General features: G+C 38.6%; 1 protein-coding gene across 50 annotated transcripts in view; it reads left to right on the top strand.

Moving 5' to 3' along the window:
• LOC108427456 (protein tyrosine phosphatase receptor type D) overlaps positions 1-21,481 on the top strand; it is a 713,922-nt gene that overhangs the window by 458,642 nt on the left and 233,799 nt on the right. The window lies entirely within an intron of this gene.

Genomic DNA, 21,481 nt, shown 5'->3' with positions numbered 1-21,481 from the left:
TCTGTGGTGATTATGCAATCTATGTGTGTAAATAATTGAGCACCTGTGTTAATAGTGGATGCACCTTAAACTTGGCTTAGAAAATATGGTCTATAATCTGAATAGCAGATCATATATGGTTTGAATACTTTACTAATGTTTTTGCTAATAGAACATCTTAAAATGCATTTGTTATTGCATGATAAGCATCAAAATACAGCACGCAAAATCTATAATAATAAAATGATAAAAACCAATGATTTTGTGTGAAATATTAGTATTAGCAGAAAAGCCTGCAAGGCACTTGCTAATTAAAAAAAATAGGAAAACTGATAGCTGCTGATAAGTGTTGAGAGCTTTAATGAGTGTGTAGTATGTATGTGCCATTAATGGGACATGTTGTTTAAGTTCAAATAATATCTTTTCACCTCTTGTGTAGAAAATATCTCGTTTCTTAACTAGAGAGTACTTCAGAAAACTGTTTATTGGACTAAGCGTGTGACATTATGTGAACAGTTTTGGGTGACGTCTGGTTAGCTGTCAGTGTGGGATGAGTTCAGTAAGCGTTCCAGCATGCTTCTACAAATGTACCCCAGCTGTTTTACTGAATGCTGTGGGTTTGATCTTCATATTTAATTTATTAGTGACACCCAAGTGTTTCCTTTCGAAGCTGACAGATCGACTGCCAGATTCATAGTTGTTGGTTTCCATTTGCAAACCTTCGATCTAACTTCTAATCTGACCATATCCCCAGCTCTAATAGGTTTTATACAATTGGGAGACAGATGATTGAATGTATATTTATTTATATGTATTTTAACGAAAAATAAAAACACTGAAGTTGCTTATTTCAAATGTTTTATTTAAATGATTTCCAACAAGTAGGTTCATTTAGAACTGTAGTGAACTATAATATTTGAAAATGTTGAACCATGATCTGTATATCATTATAATTCTTATGTGCACATTGTTAAAAGTTAATTAAAAAAGGTGTCCGCATTAATGGATTAACACCAGTCAGCTTTGATTTGTGGACTCTTTAACTAGCCAATATTTCTGGCTGTAGTATGTTTATTTGTGTTATTTCATAGATTAAGTTTCCAGCATTTTTCTAAAATGTGGAAAATACAAAAAATAAAGAGTAGTTGTATCCAAAATTTTGACCACTGTCAAAAAATCTGAGAATGTTGTTTGGTGGAGAATGATGGTGTTTGGTGAAGATTGTTGGTGTTTGGTGAAGAATAATGGTGTTTGGTGAAGATTGTTGGTGTTTGTTGAAGAACGATGGTGTTTGGTGAAGATTGTTGTTGTTTGGTGAAGAATGATGGTGTTTGGTGAAGATTGTTGGTGTTTGTTGAAGAATGGTGGTGTTTGGTGAAGATTGTTGGTGTTTGGTGAAGAATGATGGTGTTTGGTGAAGATTGTTGGTGTTTGTTGAAGAATGATGGTGTTTGGTGAAGATTGTTGGTGTTTGGTGAAGAATAATGGTGTTTGGTGAAGATTGTTGGTGTTTGGTGAAGAATGATGGTGTTTGGTGAAGATTGTTGGTGTTTGTTGAAGAATGGTGGTGTTTGGTGGAGAATTTTGGTGTTTGGTGGGAAAGTATACTGAACTCTGGGGTTTGTAACTAGCCTTATTTGGTAAAAGGCCAGTGTTTCTGATTTGTGTTCTGTAGTATGTTTTGTAGTATTTGTGTTATTTAATAGATGAGGTTTTCAGTATTTTTCTAAAATGTGGAAAATAGTAAAAATAAAGTATAGTTGTATCCAAACTTCTGACCACTGTTGTAGAGCAAAATCCTCTGTTGATTCAGAAATCTTTGATTCCAGATGTCCTCCGGCCATAGAGTGGGGCCACTTCAGATGTGTGTATAATCTCTTGACCCTCACTGTGTCCTTTTAAAGCAACAGGGGGTGAGGACAGTGTGGCCTACGGCGAGGATTAGTGCTTCTGAGATTGTGGCTGCTTTTAAGTCCCTTCCCACACTGGCCATACACACACCAGCAAACCCAAATGTCAGGGTGGGCCTCTGTGTTGTTGGTAAGAGCCTCTGGAATGTTCTCCCCAATTCACACCATCTTATTTGGCCAGTTCTTTTTCAGTAAAATTATAAAGCGAACAACCAACATTAGAATGATGGTGTTTGGTGAAGAATGAAATTTTTTGATTAAGAATGATTCTGGAAGTGTTTCTGGAAGATCATGGTGTGCTGGTGATTGTGGGATTTTGTAGAGAATGGTGATGTTTTTGGAAGAATAATGGTGTTTGGCAGAAATGTTTAATGTTTAACGGAAAAGGTTGTGTTTGGTCGACAATGATGGTGTTTGGTAGAGAGAATTGGAGTTTAGTTATATGATGTGATGTAGTTTGTAGTCTTTATTTTTTTCCAGCTCTCAAACATCTAAAGCATTGGGTTGGCGCACTGAACCTGCTTGTTGGGCATCTTTAGAGTGTTATTCTCCGCTCATACTGCTTCAAATTGTAAGTACATTTTCTGGCTCATTATAAAGCTAAATGACAGCATCATAAAGCTGATGTTTCTTGGAGTTTGACCATCTTGACCCTTAAATTTAAATCCTTAAAGTCCTGTCGCTGGAGTCTTAGCACTGAGAGCTTTTCCCCTTCACTTCTTGTGAAGCTCAAAGAGACTGTCATGTTAAGTTAGAGCCAGTCCCAACAACTCTCTCTCGCTCTCTCTCCCTCTCTCTGTCATACTTTCTCTCTCTTGCATGCATGCCCACAGCAACCATCTGTACTGCCACTATGACACCCCTGCTACTGTGGCATTATAAAAGATCATGCCAACCTCCCATACACACACACACACACACACACACACACAAAGGAAGGCATGGACTTTCCTGCCATCTTGTCCTCCTCAGCCTCAATGGGCTCCATTTCCCAGAATCCCCCAGGAGTTAATTTCCCAGACTCCCTGTGGATTTTTTGCGAGTGTCATTTTCAGCCCTGTTCACTTTGAATGGCAATCAAAAAAGCCTTTTTTAAAGCTGTCTCAGCTTTGCTGCATACAGTGCTGTGCAAAAGTCAGAATCTACTGTTTATTTATTTATTTACAGTCAAACTGCTATTAAGTACTGCCTCAGAAAACAACAGAATATATAGAGTATATTTAAAAGAATATTGCACAGAAACTACAACAACTAAATATATCAGATTTTTCACTATCTGGTGTGTCACTCTTTACCTTTACTACAGCTTCCTTTCTTTTCAGGAGACTCATTTTCAGAGAACAGCATCAGCTTCTTTGTTTAGTTTGTTTTCTTTTTCTCAGTATGAGCTTCTTTTCAGCTACACATTCTTTCAGACTCATAGTGTTGAGTGTCTTCTCACAGAGGAAGGATAGAGAGAAACACCTTGTTTTCAGATCTAATTCAAGAGTGAAGCTTGATTTTCTCTGCTCTCTCAGAGATTAAAGCTTTAAGTGCTGTTTATCTTATCGGGACACTTTTGGTGGTCTACCAGGTCTTACAGGTTTTTGGTAGTCACATTTTTGAAACTCATGTTTTTTTGTTTGTTTTGGTTTTTTCCTTCTCTATGCACTTAAATTGCATATGGAGTTCACATTCTTTCCTCAGATATCCTTTTGTGAGGTAAGAGAAATTATTCCTATAAAATTCTTTTGTTATCCCTAGCACAACCAGTAAGGGTTAACCAGTATCTAGCATAATTGAGGAGTATATTGTGTAAAACATGGCAAAATGTAACATTCTTGCCAAAATTTCATCCACCAGAAACTATAAAGTGGAGATGTGAATGTGTGCTCATATGTTCGTGCCCACAAAGATTACTGCAGTCGTTACTATTTCATGAAGACACAAGCTTTTAGCCCAGCTGCCATCTTGTCTTCTTGCTTCTCGTCAACATCTCCATTCTAATTTCTGTGCTCATGTCTCACAGGCCTGGAGCTGAAACTCTTAACAGATGGACATGCTTTTCTCTAAAGGGAGCGAGTCCAAACCTCCTAGAGTTGTTAAGTAATCTCAGATAGACTTGTTTTTGTTTGACACCGTGTGACATACTGTTATCTATAAACATGGACAAAAGCATCTGTGGCTTCTTCTACTGTTTTAGCTGTGCTATACTTTTGTCTAAGCATATAGATATAGAGGCACAAACCACAAAGCTGCACTTTGTGATACTGAAAGTGGAATTCCATCTTTTTTTCTCAGAATTCGACATAATTTATCGTCCAACCCCAAAAAGCTCCCTTACAGAAGGTGAAATGTTTATGAATATGCTGCGTGATACCTGAGAAGTAGTTTTACAGTAGTTTTTACATAATTTTTTTTTGCATAAAAGATGCATCAACAACATGCTAAAAGACTAATCTATTCCTTGTTAGCAACATTTGCCTTGTATTTCCAGTGCAAAACTAAAGAAACAAGGTTGTCTTGGCTTATTGACTACATTTGGTGTAAGAGTACAGTTATGTACATCTGATATTTTACAGAACTGTCACATTAGAAGAACTTCATAAAGAATTGAGGAACAGTATTCTTTCTGTAAATATTTGAATTTGTAACATATTTTAAGCATTTAATCCTAAAGACAGAATGCAAAAACATGCAAACATTAGTGTATGTTATCCAAAATGACAGAATCACATGTTTAGCAGTGAAATATGCCCTACTTTCTGTGGCCTTGGTATTAACTACACCAGCAAAAGATTTTCCCTTGGTGGGAGAAATCTCCGAAGTTGTGATTAGTATCATAATCTGTTTTTAAACCAAGCACTTGGGAAATGCTCTTAATGGTTTTATGTACAGCAGTGGATGAAAAGAGAGATGGAGAGGGATTGAGAGGGAGAGATAGTTGAAAGGAAATAAGATTTATATCTTCCAGTTGTTCTTCATTATCCTGCTTTGATTAGTATTTTTAATTATACACTGTAATTCGTTTTAATTACTCATGTAATTCTCCACATTCATGTTCTCTATTTACAGCATGGCTGCTTTGAGTGATTTCTTCTTGTGAAACTGGAGGTGCACTAGAAAAAATGATAGCAAGTGAAATCATCTTAAACCTAGTTAATATGTCTAATTTTTCTCATTATGACATTAATGTAAGAATGGAACAGTGCTTATTTCTTAAAATAGGTTTTTAAGTAATGTTTTAACATCACGCATCACAAACTCAACTCATTAGGCTAAGAATAAGAACTCAAACTTCTAAATCTCCTCAGAGATCACATTACTGGACCGGACCTGTTTGTGCTGTTAGTTAAAGCACACACTGGGAATTAATATGGGGTTGAGAAACACTGATATCACAGTGAGAGCTGGAGAAATATTTCACTATAAACTGGCAGCTGAGCTGAAATTGTAAGTGTCTTGACGTTCTACATCCACACATTCTAAACATATTAGCTTTTATTTCCCTGTGTTTCACATGCAGCTCCTCTGTCTCTATGCTCCCATGTTCAGGCAGTATGTATGCATGCCTCTTTGTGCTTTTCTCCATTATTCTAGCTCTCTGACTGACTGTTGTTTGAATCACTTATTGAGTGAATCACTGACATTCTCAGACTATAGGACTCGTGAATGTTTAGTGTCATAAATATCAAACATGTTTGATTATGTCAGAGAGCCTCCAATCACTTCAGAGCTCAATCAAAGGGCCAAAAATTCACTAGTTTCTTCGCTCACACTACCAGATCATCTGCACTGTAAGTCACCTATGATTGAGCTTCCAACCTGGAAGATTTCTTAAGATTGTAAAAATTTGTCAGAAATTGACAATGAAAAAAATTGTGTAGGCTGATCTTAATACTACCACTGAAGCAATAATGCTAATGTAGCTAACAAATAATGAAAGCTTAAATATCACTAGTTAGCAATGATACTTATGAAATACTGTAAAAACAGTAGTAGAAGTCATTTTGAAGCCTAATGTCTATATTTGCCACAGTATGCCACATAGTGTCAGAAATGTTATAAGCAAGTCTGTTTGAGATTATTAGCAACACAGTTTGAGGCAACTGCATGATGATTTTGACATTTTAGCAGAATGCTAAACAGTTAATGAATTACTTTTTTTAGCAAAGGAAATGGTATAAAGTTGATTGATTTGTTGAATGTATAACCCCAATTCCAATGAAGTGGTGTAAAACATAAATAAAACCAGAATACAATGATTTGCAAAACCTTTTCAACCTATATTCAGTTGAATACACTACAAAGACAAGATATTTAATGTTCAAATGGATAAACTTTTTTTGTTTTTTGTAAATATTTACATCATTTTGAATTTGATGCCTGCAACACGTTCCAAAGAAGTTGAGACAGGGGCAACAAAAGACTGGGAAAGTTGAGGAATGCTCAAAAAACACCTGTTTGGAACATTCCACAGGTGAGCAGGTTAATTGGAAACAGGTGAGTGTCATGATTGGGTATAAAGGGAGCATCCCTGAAAGGCTCAGTCTTTCACAAGCAAGGATGGGGAGAGGTTCACCACTTTGTGAACAACTGCGTGAGCAAATAGTCCAACAGTTTAAGAACGTTTCTCAACGTGCAACTGCAAGGAATTTAGGGATTTCATCACCTACAGTCCATAATATCATCAAAAGATTCAGAGAATCTGGAGAAATCTCTGCAAGTAAGCGGCAAGGCAGAAAACCAACACCGAATGCCCTTGACCTTCGATCCCTCAGGCGGCACCGCATTAAAAACCATCAGTCTGTAACGGATATTACCACATGGGCTCAGGAACACTTCAGAAAACCACTGTCAGTGAACACAGTTCGTCGCTCCATCTACAAGTGCAAGTTAAAACTCTGCCATGCAAAGTGAAAGCCATATATTAACAACACCCAGAAATGCCGCCAGCTTCTCTGGGCCCGAGCCCATCTGAGATGGACTGACGCAAAGTGGAAAAGTGTCCTGTGGTCTGACGAGTCCACATTTCAAATTGTTTTTGGAAATCATGGACATCGTGTCCTCCGGGCCAAAGAGGGAAAAGACTGTCTGGATTGTTATCAGCGCAAAGTTCAAAAGCCAGCATCTCTGATGGTGTGGGGGTGTGTTAGTGCCCATGGCATGGGTAACTTGCACATCTGTGAAGGCACCATTAATGCTGAAAGGTACATACAGGTTTTGGAGCAACATATGCTGCCATCCAAGCAACGTCTTTTTCAGGGACGTCCTGCTTATTTCAGCAAGACAATTCCAAGCCACATTCTGCACGTGTTACAACAGCATGGCTTCGTAGTAAAAGAGTGCGGGTACTAGACTGGCCTGCCTGCAGTCCAGACCTGTCTCCTATTGAAAATGTGTGGCGCATTATGAAGCGCAAAATACGACAACGGAGACCCCGGACTGTTGAACAACTGAAGTTGTACATCCAGCAAGAATGGGAAAGAATTCCACCTACAAAGCTTGAACAATTAGTATCATCAGTTCCCAAACAATTATTGAGTGTTTTTAAAAGGAAATGTGATGTAACACAGTGGTAAACATGCCCCTGTCCCAACTTCTTTGGAGTGTGTTGCAGGCATCAAATTCAAAATGAGTGAATATTTGCAAAACACAAAGTTTATCTGTTTGAACATTAAATATCTTGCCTTTGTAGCGTATTCAATTGAATATAGGTTGAAAAGCATTTGCAAATTATCGTATTCTGTTTTTATTTATGTTTTACACAACGTCCCAACTTCATTGGAATTGTCGTTGTAGATACTAAAAGGCTAAGAACCACGAGAACATAACCAGCATTGCATTATCATCATTTCATCTGAGTGTAATGAAAAGAGAATGAGAGATGAAATGAGAGATGAGTGCCAACACAGCTTATCTGCGCTCCTTCAGTTTCAGGCCTCCCCAGTGGAACAACAAAAACGCTCTCAGAGTGTTGCTCCGCAGTTTTGGTCCTGTGGGATAGTCTCTACATGCTAGCTTAGAAATGCCCTGGAAGAAAACTTTAACCTCTGCGCTAGTAGCGTCCTCAGAAGCCTATAAAAAAAAATCTAAAAACATCATACTCTTGTGTGTTAGGGGTATCTGTAGTGTGTATTTTTATTCCTGTATCAAATCCACATGGAGATGGAGAATTCCGAAGGCTAACATTTAGCTACCACTGGCACTAATAGGCTGCAATGGAGCTGTCTTAATCACAGCTATGGCACCAAAGAGCAAAGCGCCGTGATTGTGCTCTTCAATCATTACAGGTTAAATGTTAACAGCTGCAGTCGTTGTAGGATTCTGAACAAATTCTCATTGTCTAGGAGCAATCGCCTTCAGAAAATACAAACACAGATCAACCTATACATAATACAGCATTCACTGACTATTCATTTGGACATTTTTCCCTCCACCTCTCTTTTATTCCCCCTTTTTTCTCTCCTTTTCTCTTCTCTTCTCTTCTGTGCTGTTTTCCTTCTCTTCTCTCCTTTCACTTCTTTTTACTCCTCATCTCTTCTCTGCTATTTCTTTTTGTTCTCTCCCCTTCTCTTCTTTTCTCTCCTCATCTGTTCTGACCTTTCTCTTCTTTTCTATGTTCTTGTCTTTTCGTCTTCTTGCTTTCACTGTTGTTTTGACTGGGACGTTTTGTTGCCATCTGTGGCTCAATTTCAGCAGTGAGACTGTTGCTTCACCTGACTTGATCTTTGACAGCCAAGGTCACCACTTTAAACAGATGAGATTTTCTCTCTGTCTCTCTTTTCATTTCTTTTTTACTCTTGTCTTTCTTCCTACTCTCTCTCTCTCTCACTCACTCACTCACTCACTCACTCACTCACTCACTCACTTACTCACTCACTCTCACTCTCTCGCTGACCCATTTTTCCCACTGGGAGAACATTCCGGATCTGCTGCCAGTGAGAGAAACTCTTTTCCCATGGGCACACACTGCATGGAAATATTTTTAGTGAGTTTTTTTTTCTTTTTTCTTTTTTTTTAAAAGTAAAAAAGACTCACACTGGGCGAACTTTTCCCCCTGAAGGAATGTGGAGATTTTTATGTTTCCCTGACTGTCTGAGGGTAATTTTTATTTGATGGTGGTAGATTTTTATTAGAAGTTGGACCCAGATGTGATAGAAGGATGTGTTTAAATTTCCAGTGATGCTTTAGATATCACAGAATAAATGTTGACATTTTTCATCAGTAATGTGTAGCACAGTAGGCTGACATACAAGTAAGGAAAGTGAAACAAGCCCTTTTGCAAATAAAATGACGCCAGTTAAAGTAAAATGAAGTCTTTAACAGTTCTGACACATACCACATGAAGGTAGCCAATACTAATGGTTGGTATAGTGTAGTGGATAACAGCGCTGCCTTTTATGCTGTAGACTGGGGTTCAATCCCCACCTGGGCAACTATCCTACACTATACCAATAAGAGTCCTTGGGCAAGACTCCTAACTCTACCTTCGCCTACCTGTGTAAAATGATTAAAAATTGTAAGACTAAAATAGATAAGATCAGTGTAGCTAATATCAGACCAAAGACTAAAGTAGATAAGATGAGATCAGAGTAGCAAATACTAAAGTAGACAAAACTAGATCAGTGTAGCTAATACCAGGTTAGAGAGTAAAGTAGATAAACTAGATCAAATACTAATGTAGCAAAAAATAGATGAAATTAGCCAATACTAGACCAAAGTAACTAGTACTACACCAAAGTAATCATTGCTAGGCTAAAATAAGGACTACTAGATTAGCATAGCCAATAGTAGACCACAGTACCTAATGACTGACAAAAGTATAGCTATTCCTATTTTTTTTTTCCTTCCTTTAAACAACACATTTACTGTATGTAATGCTTCAATTCTGTCCATAGACAGATCATTTTTTTATTTTATTTATTCTTTTTTTTTTGTAGTGAAAAGCTTGTTGCAGTCTGCCTGAGTTGCAATACCTGCACAAGTCAGTAGCAAAAATGATTGCCAAAGTTTTTATTTATTTACTGCATTTAGATCAGTGTTGGTTCTAATTTAATCAGGTTAGTTTGTGTTTTTTATAAGTCTCAGTCATGAGTCACGAGTCAGTCCCCATATTTGGTGTAGAGGACGTGTTATTGAACTTATTTTGACTTAGAAAACCAACAAAATGTCATTTGAGCTGAGGTGTCAAACTTTTGCATATGACTGTAGATGTTGCTTGTCTGTCAGTTTTATCGTGTTGTAGAACTCACTCTTGAAAAGCTCAGCACCGTACTTCCTGACTGCTGACCCTGTCAGTGAGACACAGTGAGTGTGTGGCGGTTCAGGCTGTGAATTGGGTCACGCACGCAGTGGGAGGCTTTTCAGTGCCTCAGTGGGTCACACACATGGCCGGGTGTGATTCTGAAAGAGACAGAGAGAGAAAGAGAAGGAGAGACAGATAGTAACCAATTCATTGTTTGCCTAGCCGATGGAGTTTATCTTAACCTCTGTCACTTTCATTAACAGTATGTTGGTTTCACAGGGTTACCTTTATAGACTAATACTAGATCAAACACTAATGTAGATCAAAGTAAAATTGTATTTGTTACTTTAAAAGTGTCTTTGGTATGTATTTTATTTTTATTCATTTATGTATTTATTTTTTATGTATTTCATTTATATGTATTTAAATTTTGATTAATTAACTAGACATATTTAAATACCTCTAATGCTAAACCTACTATTATGTTTTTAAACATTTTGGGAGTTATATGTTATATAGAGCACAGGCTCTAAAACCTTTTATCACTAAAAGTAGTTGTACTTTTAAGAGTTCTGAGGTTGCTTTTTTAGTTATTCAGTTGTTCCAGAGAGTAGACATGTCTATAGCTCTACTGAAACTTGATTGAGACAGTTTATATTAAAGCAAATAAAATTCTTCTTATTCTTTCGGCTGCTCCCTTTAGGGGTCGCCACAGCGGATCATCTGCCTCCATCTTGCCCTATCCACTGCCTCCTCTACTTTTACGCCAACCATCTCCATGTCCACCTTCACTACATCCATAAACCTTCTCTGAGGTCTACCTCTTCTCCTTCTACCCAGCAGCTCCATCTCCAACATTCTTTGACCAATATATCCACTATTCCTCCTCAACACATGTCCAAACCATCTCAACCTGGCCTCTCTGGCTTTATCTCCAAACTGCTCCACCTTCAGTGTCCCTCTGATCTGCTCATTTCTAATCTTGTCCATCCTTGTCACTCCCAACGAAAATCTCAGCATCTTCATCTCCGCCACCTCCAGCTCAGCCTCCTGTCTATTAGACAGAGCCACAGTTTCCAAACCATACATCATAGCAGAACGCACTACTGTCTTGTAAACCTTCCCTTTCACTCTTGCTGCTATCCTTCTGTCACACATCAGCCCTGACACCCGTCTCCACCCACTCCATCCTGCCTGCACCCTCTTCTTCACCTCTTTTCTACACTGTCCATTGCTCTGGATGGTTGACCCAAGATATCTGAAGTCATCCACCTTTACGACCTCTACTCCTTGCATCTTCACCTTTCCACCTGCCTCCCTCTCATTCACACACGTCTTGTCTCTACTGACCTTCATTCCTCTTTGAGTTGGTCATACATACAAAAAAACAATTTAAACTAATGTTCATCAACAGTTAGTTTGAAGGGGAATTCCACCAACGTTTCAGATTTTCTGCATAACTCAGTTGGTGAGATGTAAATGTCTTTCATAGTGATTTAATATGAAACGGTGCATTGTAGAGACTGAGATGTCTTAGATGTATAGTGGCAGTGGTAGGAACCACAATGTGTATAATACAAAAATATCCTTCAAAATCATAAAAATGTATCATCAGGCAGTGAATTAACAACCATTTCATGTAATTACTTTCTGTGAGGGAGCTTTTAGCGGAGGCCCTCTGGTTCCTATCACCATCACTGTGAACAGTTCTGACACAGTAGATTTTTCTAGAATGAAGCATTTAAACCACTCTTAATACATCTTAATCTTTTGATTATACATGCATTTAGAAAACAGTAGAATTCCGTTCTTATTGTAGCAATGAACTTATATACTGGTGTATGTGAACAGTTTTCTTAGGCATTTAAAGTATGTTGGTTTAGTATTACAGAGCTGGTAAAGGCATTATTTTAATTTGAGAGGAGTTGTTTTACCTTTTTTTTTGGTTTGGTTAATGTACTTCTCACTCTCTTTCTCTCATTGACAGCATATCATTTTCCTTGTGAACAGCATGTTCCAGTAGACTTCAGCTCTCTTAGTTTGTATATGTGCTTGCAGCTACTTGATATTTCCCACATGCTCTGTGTCTTTAGCTGCCAAAGGAAATCAGGCTTGAAAAGCAGCCGGAATGTGATTGGCTACCGCTCCATGGCCATGTGACCTGTGACCCATCGATCCAAATATGTTCATTATTTGTCTTTGAAAAAAGAATGGGGCTTTTTTCCCCATCATTCCCCAAATAATTTTTGCAGAAAGAAAGAGAGAGAAAGAAAGAGAGAGGGGAAGGGGTAAGACAAATGAGAAAAGACAAAAGACAGAGAGAAGAGGAGGAGAAAGAGAGAAAGAAAAGTGCGTAGAGTGGTATAAAAAAGTGAAGGGGAGAGAGAGAGAGAGAGAGAGAGCAAGCACTGGCTTTGAAGCATTAGAATTTTGACAGCTCATCAATAGCTACCAAATACAACAGTAAATTGCATTATATTGATTTATATCCAAGCTTGTTTTTTCTTTTTTACCCCTTCCTTTCTCTCCCTCTTTCCTCTTCTTATTTGTGAGATATTATGTTAAAAATAAAAGGAACTAGCATTTAGAGAACCACTGGGCTAAACTGCTTTCAGACATGAAAATGAAGATTTACACATTTTCCTCTTGGCAGCACAGAAAAAAACAGTTGTTTTGCTGAGTAAAAGAGATAATCTCTCATATGAGTGATAAAATTTCATGTGGAGTTTAACTACAGAACTTACATGTTCATTTCAAATTTGAAACTAAATAATTGATAGAAGTTCCTAAGTAATTTATAGTAGTTACTGAATAATTTGAAGAAGTTACTGAATAAGTTCGTGCTGAGTTACGTAGTAAAATGTTTCATCATTTTGGCCAGTTCAGTAATTTGACTCTTTTGCTTCCAACCAAAACCTAATGCAGTAAGAGTATTACTACACCACTCACAGAGTTTAAAAACAAGAAATATAAGAATTCCCAGAAATCATTAGGTCTTCTCAGGATTCCCTTTATACTCTATATACATACAAGACCATGCAAGTCAATTTTGTTTTAATGCACTAAGATAATAAAAGTCAATCATGAATTAATACTTATGTTGCTTCTCAACAGCAACATTAATGAATAGCATGAAAAATGAAAGTTAACATACTTCAGATGAGTTTTGTTTGCTTGTTTTTGTTCTGTCTGATTATTGAATTATACTGACATGGTTTTATTCTTGTATTAATGATGATGAAATAATGACACTGTTGTTGTCTTGTTAGTGTATTTATGGGCTGTTTTACACTCGTATGCCATTGGCACAATGTTGGCATTAAGTTGGCATTGAGCTGGCTGAGATTTGGCTGAGAGTTTGTGGGGAAACTGATAGCACTGCCACCACTTATCAGGGCTGTCATCTCTCTCTCTCTCTCTCTCTCTCTCTCTCTCTCTCTCTCTCTCTCTCTCTGTCCCTCTTGTTGAAATAAAATCTTAAATATTTGCCTGTCATGTCTTATCAAGCCATTCATTTGACCACAGAATTTTTAATGTGTAAGCATTACATTTGAATTTACTTATAGCTGCCTCTTCAAAAATGCTCCCACATTTCTTTCAAATTATTTGAAACCACAGTTAAAGGAGTTTTGTGTTGTACAAGCTTTACAGAATGCTGGTAAAAATCGCATTTGACCTGATGAGGAAATGTAGTGTAATTTATTTTTTTCAAAATACAGACATTTAAAACATTATTCATTTCGTGTTTGTGAAAGGTTACACTGTTAGGATAGATGTAATTGGGCTCATTAACATGTTGCCTCATTCATCTTTTCCAACCTACCCACTTTCACCTGGCTCTAGATAATTGGTGTGTTTCTGCTAGCATGTCAATTATCTTAATGTGTTAGTGTTAAGCTAATGCTAGTGTTGTAAACATATTCTGGCCAATCTAGATTAAGCACAGACATTTGAAGCTGTTCAGTATGTTTCCGTTCTTTCAGTAGAGTCTTAAGCCACTGCTCTTTTCCATTTCAAACAACTAACTGAAACTTGGTTAAACTATGGCTCATATTCACACTCAGTGATATCTCTAAAACTTTCATAAGGCCTAGAGTGATGTGATTTCCTCACAAAACTGATCCCATCCATGGCTTGATTCCACTGTCACTATATATGTATGGCCTTGAGTACAGCTCCTGGAGTCTTAACCAATGGGAAAGCTAGGTTGTACTGAGGGATATTGGAAGAAAACCCTGATTTGATCATTTTGGTTAGTTAAATTCAGAATTTGGCTCTTTTGATGGCAACCAAAGTATAACAATGCGGTATTGCTACCACAGAGTATTACTACAATACTTACAGAGTTTAAGTACAACAAGCATGATGGTTTCCAGAAATCATTACTTCTTCTCTGAAGACCTAAAGGACCCTGAAGTTTCCCCAGTGGCAGAGTAATCAAAAACTCAAAGCTGTCTATGCTTTTTGTCCATGATTTGTTCTGTATTTAACCACGGCCTGTATGTTTTCTCTTGCTGTTTGCTCTTTCCTGGTTGATTAGTGGATGTTTTGTGTCTCTGCTTGCTCACACTCCGTTATGTTTATATACACTCTTAGGACCACACTGGAAAACAAAGACAAGGCAGCAGGCGAAGACGCACTCGAGCAGTGTTTGTTGGTTTTTGGCCTGTTTGTTTATCTTGCTGTGAAGTACCGAGGCTGTAATCCAGGGAGAAATGTAATGAAAGTTTAGACTTTAGAATTCAAACCAGTCAAGGTTAAAGATTTACCCTGTGGCCTTGCGGCCTTGAGAGCATGTGTGTGTTTGTGTGTGCGTGTGATTATGTTGTTTTTGCTCTCGAATGGAGATGGCCATCAGAAATTGGTGAGAGACTGTGATCTTTGACCGAAAGCTGAAAATACATGAACGTTTACACACAGACACTCAAGGCCACTTTGTGCATCAACAGAGTTTGTTTGAACTGTGACTGTTTAGTTTTCTAGTCAACCCTCTGCTCATTTTTCCACAAGAATAGTCTCAAAATGATGGTGAAAACCAATCTGCATAGAACTATTCACATGTATTCAGACAGCAACTTTTTTTTGGATCTTTACCCTGTTTTGTTCCCAATTTAGTCTCTGCCAGCTCTCTGCCACACAATGCTGACATGCTGGGAGATATTACAATAGGGGGATTGGTATAGCATAGTGGGTCATAGCAGTGCTGTCCCTGTGGTGCACTAAGGTCCCATTCCTAAACTAGGTATGCATGAACTGGACAAGCACTTCACACATATACCAGTATGTGATTAAGACTCCCCAAACTAGATTTGCCAGTGATTAAAGTTACTCACGTTGTAAGAGATGCCAGTTGCTTGTCTGTTTTTGTCAGATTTTATCACATCTTTTTGAAACATTAATGTGGCTGTCAGTTTGGGATTTATAGGTCTCTCCCCATTTGGAGACATAGGATCCGGGCACATATAAAATTCCAACCTGATTTTGTTATTGCAGATTGAAAAACAACTGAAATGTTTGTTGTGCAACAGATTGAAGAGTTCATTTTTGATTTGTGCTGGTTGAGGAATTAATCCTTGTCGGTGCAGTCTAGTTCCAGCTGTGTGTGTGCGTGTGTGTGTGTAAGCTCCAGCAGCTGTGAAGGCATGAAGAAAGACATCCTCAAATCACACTGTCAAATAAACCAGCGTGAAAATGTCTATTAGGCATTTCCATTCAGCCTGCCAGAGTGTCTAAAGAGACACAGACGGATGATGCTTTCTTGGACTCTCCTTCCAGTGTTTCCAAAAGAAACCCCTCATTTGCAGGCTGTTGATAATGAATTGTGGTAAAGGCCTCGTCCTAGTTCAGATTTCGAGTTTGCTTGACCTCAGTTCCCTATGATGTAAGCACTTTGCTGCAGTTCCCTCACAAGTTCTGTCATTACTTAACTTTGTTTGACAGCATAATGATGTAAGCAGGGAAAGAGGGATATGAATGGGTGTCCTTGAGTGACCTTACGAATACTCAATAATACTTACTAATACTTATTAATACTTAATAATACTCTTGGATACAACAAAATACTCACAGCAATGTTCCAAGATGTACCGTAAAGCTTTCCCAGAAGACTAGATACTGTTCTGAGCAAACACAAAATAACAGTTTTTAAATGATAAATGTATGGGGCTCCCGAACCCTCTAAGCGTTGGCCCTATCATCAGGAGATAGCAAGTCCAATCCCTAGTGATGCTTCAGCCGGGAGTCCAAGAGAGCACAATTGGCCTTGCTCTCTTTGGGTGGGTAGGATGGCTCCCCCTTCTCCCCATCACTCAATATGATGCTAGTCAGCACAGGCTTCTGTTAGCTGACGTAACAGATCTGGCAGTTGGCTGTCCAGTGACGTATCGTTAACAGCAGTTCAAAAAGAAGTGGTGGCTGGTTTCACTGAGGAAGCCTGTGTTAGCCTTCACCCTCCTAACGCTGATGGCATCATGTGATTGGGGGAGTCCCAACTAGTGGGTGAAATTGGAAACAATTCAATTGGGGAGAAAAATCAGGTAAAAATCCCCCCAAAAAAAGATAATTGTATGTATTGATCTGGGTCTTAGGATAAACGCTACCTCTGCAAATGGGTCCTGGAAGGGAGAAGATGGGGAACCCCTAATGTAACGGACAGCTGGGTTTTTTGAAATGGAGTTATGTGGTTATGATAAAACCGTGATGATGTACTGTGTGTGTGCGTGAGCCCAGATGCTCTGTGCTTCAGTACTGGCAGGCTTCCAGAGAGGCTAATATGCTCATGCCTGAGTCATTACGAAAGGTTTATGCACACTTGGAATCCTCAGTCTCTCATCATGTCTGTGCTGCTTCTCTGAGGATCACATAGCCGTGTCTCTGACTCAATATTTTTATATTTGTGTTTGTTTTTCTGTTTCTGTCTGTCGGAAAACTTTAGCATCAAACTCTCACTGCGCAAACCCACACTTTATCTCTCGCTCACCCACTCAAACACCCTCTTTTTTTCTCTCTCTCACCACTTTTTACACACAAACACAATCTCATTTGTATTTCTGACTCTAAACTATTAGAAATACAGGTTCTGTGCAGGTACAGTTTTCATCATGGTGTAAACAATGTAACTGTTCCCTCAACGGTACAACAGTGGTTTTAAGGCCGATTGTGTCATTTTAATACGTTTTTTTTCCAGGTGAAAAGTCCATGTTTGTACCTTTTCATAAACAAATGTTTTAAAACAGAACAATAAAATAAAAAGCCTGGATACAAGACGGGGTGTGTGTAATTTCAGTTGCTTATGGTGTGACGGAGCTGCCCTCCGCCACAATGTACATATGTTTAAACTTTCTAGGTAATGGGGACATGTCATACTCAGAGACACAAACTGCTTTTAAATAGCATTTATTGATTGAGTGGTTATGCTGGGGAACAAGAGCAAACCTGCAGAGAAAAGAAACAAAACTTAATGGTGAATGTGAATGTTTTATTATTTGGAAATTTAGATTGATTTAGTGATGTAATGAAACATATATTATAAACTAATATTATTGAAACACTTGGGGAAGGCAACAAGTACTTACCTGTGAATAGACTCCAGAGGAAGGTAGCCGTGTTTTCAGTCAGGGAGGAAAACAGGACCCTTTGTTTGCTGCGTTTTTATAGTGAACGTTCCCGCGCAAAAACCGGAAGTGACGTCACAGCACTTCCTGTTTAGCTCTATAAAAGCCCTAGATGGACCAGAATGAGCTAGTCTTGTGGGAGAGGTAATGGAATGTGGTTGAAGCCTGAAACCCTCTCAAGTTGTGATTGAATAACTGACTATTCAAATTAAGCTGTATATATTTGTAAATATTTTTCTTTTTGGCATTGGATAAATTGCATTTTTTTGTTTTTTGTTTGGTTTTTCACTGGGATTTAATAAACACTGATTTTTGCACCTCAAACTGGAACGTACCCACGTGTCTTTTCCGTCGGACCATCACAATGGTACAATTGTGTTCCCTGACTAAAGGGACTGAGATGTACTCTTGAGGGTGCCACATCAGTGATGAGTGGGGTACTGACCCAGTGACGGTTTCATACGGCATCATTTATTTGTGCGATTGTATGGACTTTGACTGACTTTAAATGGATTTCCATTGACTTTATAGTGACTTTCACTAACTTTGAGAGCTTCCATTTTTTTCTTAGGACTTGTCTTAATGAAGACTGAATTTGTGAACACTAGTGTTCCATTGACTTTGAGGACCTCCATTCCCTCTGTGAGGACGTCTACTAACTTTCAAAAGGAACACACATTTTCTCAGCCCCAATACATATTTTTTTATCACTCCTCTATAAACACACACACACACACACACCTCTTCCTCTCAGTCCAATCCAAACACACTCACACAACCCCCCAGCTGTGGCTGTGTTCAGGGAAGTATTAAAGTCTTCCTGGAGGAGCAGTAGTGTTTATCTGAGCTCCAGAACATGGTTCTGTCCCAAAATAAGCTCAAATCCCTCCTTCTTCTCTCAGACATAGTGAAATGGGACACGCCTCAGCTAAAGACTGATCACAAGCACTTTATTCCTCCTTTACCTCTCACTGCCTTTTCTCAGCTTTCTCACAGACCTCACATGCTCAGAGCCTGCTGTTTCAGGGTGTGTGAGTGTTCACTTTCATACATTTCATAAATTTTTTAACGTTCTGACTTTGTAGTGAAACCTACCAATCAACAAAAAGTGCTTTTTATAAAACAGTTTTAAAAAATTTGTAAAAAGGTTTAGAAAGGACAATCAAAGTCACGTAAATCACCTTTCTTCCCCATTCTGATGCTCGGTCTGCACTCCAGCAAGTTGTCTTGACCACCTCTACATGCCTTAATGCATTGAGTGGCGCCCATGTGATTGGCTGATTAGCTATTTGTGTTAACAAGCAATTGAACAATTGAAATTGTACCTAATAAAGTAATATATATATATGAAACAACTCTGCATTAATAATCGAATTACAATTTCAAATATAAAATATAAATATAAAACCAGACTTTTTTCCAAGTCATTCTGGGCCTTTTTTTTTGGTACATTTTTGGAGCTCAAAGTATTGTTTTTAAAAACCCTGTTTTTTCACCTGCTTTCCTTTGACTTTCTACTTACATGAGTGCTGTACACTGCATACTGTATGTATATCTCTGGGTCCTGACAAAGTATAAAAATGAGCTTGTGTGTAAATGAGGAGGAAAACTGCGGTGCTTTTCTTGGAGAGGTAATTACTGTGGAATCCCAGGCTTGTCAAGTTTTTACTGCATCCTTTATTTTGATGGGAGTGGAATTATAAGGCTGTTTGTGTGTACGATTCAGTAGACATAGCGGCTTTTCTCTCTCTCTCTCTCTCTCTCTCTCTCTCTCTCTCTCTCTCTCTGTCTCGCTCTCTCTTACTCTCTCTCTCTCTCTCTCTGTGAGAGAGAGATAAAAGGAGCACTTTCTCTCACAGTAAATGCTGAGAGTCTACTGCCACGCTATTGATTAGCCAGTTAGCATCATCCTCACTTCAGCAAGACATTTTACCACCTCTCTCACACACACACACACAGGAGCTTTGATCACACACTCACACTCCAGCTGCTTTAAGTCAACAGCGCAATCTTTTATTAGCTTTAGACTTCAGCAGCCCTTCTGCCAACTGACATCGAAGACCTCTTTCTCTCTGTATCTCTCTCCCTCTCTCCCTCTCTCTGTCTACATATATATATATATATATATATATATATATACACACACACACACACACACACACACACACACACACACACACACACACGCTGGCCACTTTATTAGGTACACCTTGCTAGTAAAAGGTTGGACACCCTTTTGCCTTCAGAACTGTCTTAATTCTTCGTGGCATGCTTTCAACAAGGTGATGGAAACATTTTTTTTTTATTTGAGTTACTGTCGCCTTTCTATCACCTCGAACCAGTCTGCCCATTCTCCTCTGACCTCTCACATCAACAAGGCATTTTTATCCGCACAACTGCCGCTCACTGGATATTTTCTCTTTTTCGGACCGTTCTCTGTAAACCCTAGAGATGGTTGTGCGTGAAAATCCCAGTAGATCAGCAGTTTCTGAAATACTCAGACCAGCCCATCTGGCACCAACAACCACGCCACGTTCAAAGTCACTTAAATCACCTTTCTTCCCCATTCTGATGCTCGATCTGCACTTCAGCAAGTTGTCTTGACCACCTCTACATGCCTTAATGCATTGAGTTGCGCCCATGTGATTGGCTGATTAGCTATTTGTGTTAACAAGCAATTGAACAATTGAAGTGTACCTTTCACTTTATTTTTTGCTGTCTCTTTGTGCCTGTTTTTTTTCTTTTCTCATTATCTTTCTACTTTTTATTTCTTTTTATCACTCTATATTTCTTTATTCTCTTTCAGTCTCTCCGTCTCTCTCTCTCTCTCTCTCTGTCTCTCTTTTTCTGACACTTGAATCTTGTCGCCATGCTGTCTGCTATGGCAGAGTTTACCAGAGCAACCACAGCCTCTAGAACAAAAGACTAAATGTAAGATAATATTTCACACACACACAGGCACACAACAACCCCCACCCAAGTGAAATTTTACACACTCTTACACACATACACACACACACACACACAAATATCACTCTGAGGTTCCCTGTAGAATTGGACCCTTACTGTTACTGGAACTTCACACACACACACACACGCGCACACACACACACTGACATCCTCGTCCTTAAAGCGATTTAATTTAATTTCACCCCCTTCCCTTATTCCAAGTGCGTTCAGTCAAGACGTTTTTCTATGTCTGTAGTTTGCATTTGGAGCTACAAGGCTAATATACCTGGCACACAATAGAAGCCTATGATTAGCATTAGAGATTAGCATGGTGTCTTAAGTTCCATTACTTTGGGAAGATGCTTAGTAACAGTGTTATAATAAGAACAAAAGTATTTTGCTTTACATAAGGGCTCTTATGTCAATACAAATACATTTCCTTCTTAAAAGGCTGCTAATGAATGTGTTATCAGGATTTCATATCCATTTTGACTCTGTTCACTATTTATGTGTGACCTGCAACAGCACAGGAGACTACAAACAGTGTGCAGTAATTAATCTCCATTTTTTCTAAGCATCATTATCCAGTAGAGTGTTTGCCCTTTTCCAGGTCACCTCTCTTTGTTGGAGTTTATTTCAGCGCTGCTGTAGTTAAACACATTCACAACCCCTCTATGAACTTTATGAGGCGAAACTAAATTGGGCCAAAAATTCCAAAGGGTGTGCTGTGTTAGAGGCCTATATGGGTATGAAATCGAAGCCCGGACTTGACCCAAACCCACAAATTTGAGACCTGACCTGAC

The sequence above is a fragment of the Pygocentrus nattereri genome, chromosome 22, assembly GCF_015220715.1.
Source record: "Pygocentrus nattereri isolate fPygNat1 chromosome 22, fPygNat1.pri, whole genome shotgun sequence".
NCBI lineage: Eukaryota > Metazoa > Chordata > Actinopteri > Characiformes > Serrasalmidae > Pygocentrus > Pygocentrus nattereri.
Note: the sequence above shows the minus strand (reverse complement) of the source record. Positions and strands in the feature narration are given on the sequence as shown.